The following is a 5,423-nucleotide window of genomic DNA, read 5'->3' as shown; positions in this document are numbered from 1 at the left end:
GCCCCCATTTTACAGAGAAGGAAACCGAGGAATATTGGGGTTCAGTAACTTGTTGATGGTGGAGCTCAGGTTGGAGCCCAGCAGGTAGTAACCATGCTTTAATCTACGTATTGCAGTCTGCTGCTTTTGTGGAAGGACCCAGAGCTGACTGGCCCAGGCCATTCTTGAGAGAGAGAGCGGTTACGACGGCAGGTGGTCGCATGTCTTGGCTTCGCCCCTCCTCGGATGATGACACCACCAGAAAACCCGAGCAGGGAAGCCCTAGGGTCAAAGCTGAGCCTGTTGCCTCGCGAACCATCCTGTGCCTTATCCATCACTGCCTCAGTCACTTAAACAGAGCAAACGGATTCCTTACCTGAGTCTCCGAGGTCTCAAGGCTCAACGGCTGGTGCGCGGGTTCTGGCCGCTGAGTTCACCTCGCCAGCTCTTTTCCCCAGAACACGGGGGCCAGAGTGAGCGGGGCCAGGCTGGGAGCGCCCAGGGATGCCAGGTGACAGGAAGTCAGGGGCTTCTGCTGCCTCGGGCTCTGCGCCGACGGCTGGGGTTTAATACACAGCTATGAGAGCCGGGGGATATACCAAAAAAGTTCCGCCATACCAGGAGGTTTCACTTCTTGAAAAAGACCCCAGGGACTGCCAGGCGTACTTCACGCTGCCTTAATTAGAAGGACGGTGTACCCCCGCCCTGTAAGCAGGTGTGGATGGCAGGTCCCCAAGGGCAAGAAGGGCTCTAGAAACTCTCCCAAGAAGGGCTGTTACGACTCTTACCTTTTTCCGTTTGCTTCTAGGAGGGGGCAGGTGGGAAGGAGGCATCCGCGCGGAGCGACTCGAGGCTCGCTCAGCCCTCACCATGGAAGCGGTGTGGGCCCGTGTACCCCATGGTCCCGTGTACCCCATGGGCCCGTGTTCCCCCATGGGCCCATGTACCCCATGGACCCCGTGTGCCCCATGGGCCCGTGTTCCCCCATGGGCCCTGTGTTCCCCAAGGGCCCCGTGTTCCCCCATGGGCCCCGTGTACCCCCATTGGCCCCGTGTACCCCCATGGGCCCGTGTTCCCCCATGGGCCCGTGTTCCCCCATGGGCCCCGTGTTCCCCCATGGGCCCGTGTGCCCCATGGACCCCGTGTTCCCCCATGGGCCCGTGTACCCCATGGGCCCGTGTACCCCATGGACCCCGTGTGCCCCATGGGCCCGTGTGCCCCATGGGCCCTGTGTTCCCCCATGGGCCCCGTGTTCCCCATGGGCCCCGTGTTCCCCCATGGGCCCGTGTACCCCATGGACCCCGTGTGCCCCATGGACCCCATGTTCCCCCATGGGCCCCGTGTTCCCCATGGGCCCCGTGTTCCCCCATGGCTCCGTGTACCCCATGGGCCCCGTGTTCCCCCATGGGCCCCGTGTGCCCCATGGACCCCGTGTACCCCATGGACCCCGTGTACCCCATGGGCCCGTGTTCCCCCATTTGCCCTGTGTACCCCATGGCCCCGTGTTCCCCCATTGGCCCCGTGTACCCCCATGGGCCCGTGTTCCCCCATTGGCCCGTGTACCCCATGGGCCCATGTTCCCCCATTGGCCCCGTGTACCCCATGGCCCTGTGTACCCCATGGGCCCGTGTTCCCCCATGGGCCCATGTACCCCATGGACCCCGTGTGCCCCATGGGCCCGTGTTCCCCCATGGGCCCTGTGTTCCCCAAGGGCCCCGTGTTCCCCCATGGGCCCCGTGTACCCCCATTGGCCCCGTGTACCCCCATGGGCCCGTGTTCCCCCATGGGCCCCGTGTTCCCCCATGGGCCCGTGTACCCCATGGGCCCCGTGTACCCCATTGGCCCCGTGTACCCCCATGGGCCCATACGTAGAGTTCCAGTGGGACCGTGTGTGTCTCACATTGAAGTTAGCAGAGATGGCCTGCAAATATTGTTGGGCGCTATAGAACGTGTCCCCGAAGCCTCAGGTGAGAGCTCCACGTTCGGGGTGTCACTGAAACAGCACCTCAACCTCCATGCTCGCCGCTTCGCTCCGTGTGTCTGGGCACTCTGTGTCCTCTCTCTCTGCAGCAGGGGCTGGAGCCGTGTGACCGTGGAGCCCAGAGCCAGATCAGGTGGGGGGTGGAGGCAGATGACGGCGGGAGAGCGAGATGGGAGATGGACCCGACCGAGCCAGTATGGGGCAGGAAGCAGGGAGAGCTTTGTCCGAAGAGACTGTGCCCCTTGCCTACAGTGTCCGACCTTCCTGTTCGTAGTTTGGATTTTCCCTGACTTTCACATTTTCCTACCTATTGACCTGACTCATCAGAGACCCTGGGCTGTAGCTGGGCAGTCGTTTGCCGGGTCTAAAGGGCCGAAACGCAGCGGTCTGCCGCTGAACCTGAGGTCAGTCCGCACCCTGTCTCTTGCTCTCTCTCTCTTCTCTATTTCTCCCTCTCTTTTCTTTAAGGTGATCTGGAATCAGATGATTAACGCCAAGTAAAAGTCATTCTGGAGAGGCCGATGTGGGGGCAGCGTAGAAAACGTGCCATCTCCCCACCGCGGGGCAGGCTGGCGTTTGAACAGGGAACTTGCTGCGGCCGAAGCCACGCGGCCGCCTCTCGCTGACGTCGCAGAGAGAAGAGGGGGACACGGGAGACCCGCGTCCGTTTCTGCGGGTCTGCGCGTGTCTGCTCCCGCGCCTCACAGCCGGCAACGCCCCGGGTCTGAGTCCTGGATGACTGTGAGGCCCGGGGGCTTCCCTGGGGGCTCCGCGATGGAAGAATCCGCCTGCAGCGCGGGAGATGCAGGAGACAGGATTCGCTCTCTGGGCGAGCGCGATCCATCCCCCGGAGAAGGAAAGGGCAGCCCACTCCAGTACGCTTGCCTGGCAAGTCCCATGGACAGAGGAGCCTGGTGGGCTACCGTCCACGGGGTCGCAGAGAGTGAGACACGACTAAGTGACTACCACGGGCTTTTTCCACTCTTGCGTTGGCAGCTGGATTCTTTACCACTGAGCTACCAGGAAAGCTCCTTCCTTCTGCTTTGAGGGACCACTTTAAATTAAAAAAAATAACATTAGATGCCTATCTGCTTATATGCCAAGCACTGTCCATGTAACACCTATGGTATTGATTCCGTTTTATAATTGTGGGAACCAAAGTTCAGAGGAAACGGGGGAAACTGACTCAAAGGCACAGAGTAAGTGATAGTGATGTTTGGGAAGCAAGATAACTGCAATTATAAATTTCAAAGAAAACCCACCATTTTCTGCGTGATTTTTACATTCCAAGCAGTCATAGGATCCATTCACATTTCATTTAAGGCTCACAGTAAACACGTTAGGTAGGTAGTATCATTACATTTTAGAGTAGGAATTTAAAGCTCACTAAGGTTAAATAATTTGTTCAAGTCACTTTGCTTTAAAGGTCGAAACCAATGCCTGACTTAAAAGCCCTTATTATTAGATGACAGGCCCCTCCTCAAATATATCTTAAACCCTACCCATCAGAACCCTACCCACTGGTTACCATATACTTTTCATCTGAACCCCACTCCCCAGCCCTCTCCCCTCAATTATGCCTTTTCCTTCCAGCTTAGAGCAGAACTGAAAACCTGCTTGTTTGTTCCTGAGGCGTGCTTTTTTCCCATGCCTAAAGAAGCAGAGGATAAAGGATTTAATGCTAGGGATTTTGGTTCAAATCCTGAGCTAAATCGTGCTCCCTTTTGTGGTCTGAGAGTTAGCCACTCTGAGCCTCAGTCTGCGACCTGGGCTAGTTACACACCTCTTTCAGGGTGTCAGTGGCAAGCAAGCAATGACAGCGGTGAGACCCCCAACTCTTCCCAGGCGGCTGTCACCGAAGGGCGGCCTGGGAATCTCCGGGAGTTTCCTGAGACCCTCGTAGGAGGTCTGTGACCTCAGAACAAGTCTCATCATAATACTAAGACCTTATTTCCCCTCTTCATGGACTTACAACAGCATTCTCCACCGGCTGCAGAGCCTGAGACCCTGCCCCAGGTGGAACGCAGAAGCCGCTAAGAGAATCTGTCTTCCGTCAAGAGCAAAGCAGTGCTTTCCAAGTTTCGCTCTATATCACAATCACCCGGGAGCCTTAAAAAAATACCGGCGTCCGACTCTTACCACGTTCCGATTTAGTTGGTACATGGTGGTATGCGGTGCGTTGGGGTTTCTGAAAGTTCCCCTTGAATGTGCAGTCAAATTAAATGAGGATTTGTCTTACAATGGAGATAAAGTTACACAAGATGAGTAGGTTTTGGAGATCCGTTGTCCAGCAGAGCATTTATAGTTAATAATATGGTGTTGTGCACTTGGAAATAGGCTAAAAGGATAGACCTAACATTAAGGATTTTCACTGAAATCTAAAACTAAAACCAAAACCCAGAAAAGGACAGAAGGAGCACTTTGGAAGTGATGGGTAGGCTTAGCGGCTTGGGATGGTACAGGGCGTAAGCACACATTAAATGTGTGCAGTATTTTTGGTGAATAAACTATAACTCAATAAAGCTAAAAATAAAAGAATCTCACATAACTCTAAAAAAAAAGGTTTACAAAACTGTATTTCAATGTTAACTCTCCACAATCATTTTTTTAAAAATAGTTATTTTAGTAAAAATATTTCCTGTATTAATCTGTACTGATCAGTCAAATATTTTTGCAGAGTGTCAAGCGCTTCTGAGACCAAGGACCTAAAAGACATCAGTGTCTTGGCCTAGAGAGTAAGACTTTGGGCTCTGGAGCTGGATTATCTGCTGATACATGACTTTGCCATTGCAAACTCTGTGACCTTGGGCACTTGACTTTCCCTCTGTATGCTTCAGCTTCACTGGGCCTGCAAAATGAGTAGAATAACAAAACCTGCCTCTCAGATTTTTGGGGGGGTGGGGGTGGGGTGGAGGTTGAATAAGCCACGCCCCTGAAGCCCTTGGCGTGGCGCCTGGACACGGTGCTGGCTTCTGCCGTCACCTGCCAGTGGGTATGAGTGGCTAACATCGATCGGTGCGGCCTGCTGCAGGCCTAGCCATTCTTGCAGCCAGCTCATCTTCCCACACAGCAATGGCGCAGGAGCCCCTGGGCCGAGTCTCTCGAAGTCAGCGGGAGGCACCTTGGACCCAGCTCACCCTGGCTCTGGCTCATTTCTCAACCAGCCCCACACTGCCATCCTTCAGTTCAGTGAACGGACCGCTAGCAAAGGAGGTGACACCACGGCGACTGTGTGATCTGGGGAGGAGATGGTCTTGCAAAGAGGCAGGGTGTGGTTTACCAGCCAAAATGTTCCCAGTCCCATCCCCTGCCCGCCCCGCCCCCAGCCCCCCACCAAGCAACTCCTCTGAGTCACTCCCCTTTGCTTCGAGGAGTTACCAGCCTGAAGAGTCTGTGTTCCTGCCAGCTTTTCCTCACAAGCACAATTCGCCTCCCAGTCACGTCTTATATCAGGCCTTTATTC

Source organism: Capricornis sumatraensis, chromosome 16, assembly GCF_032405125.1.
Source record: "Capricornis sumatraensis isolate serow.1 chromosome 16, serow.2, whole genome shotgun sequence".
Taxonomy (NCBI): Eukaryota; Metazoa; Chordata; class Mammalia; order Artiodactyla; family Bovidae; genus Capricornis; species Capricornis sumatraensis.
Note: the sequence above shows the minus strand (reverse complement) of the source record.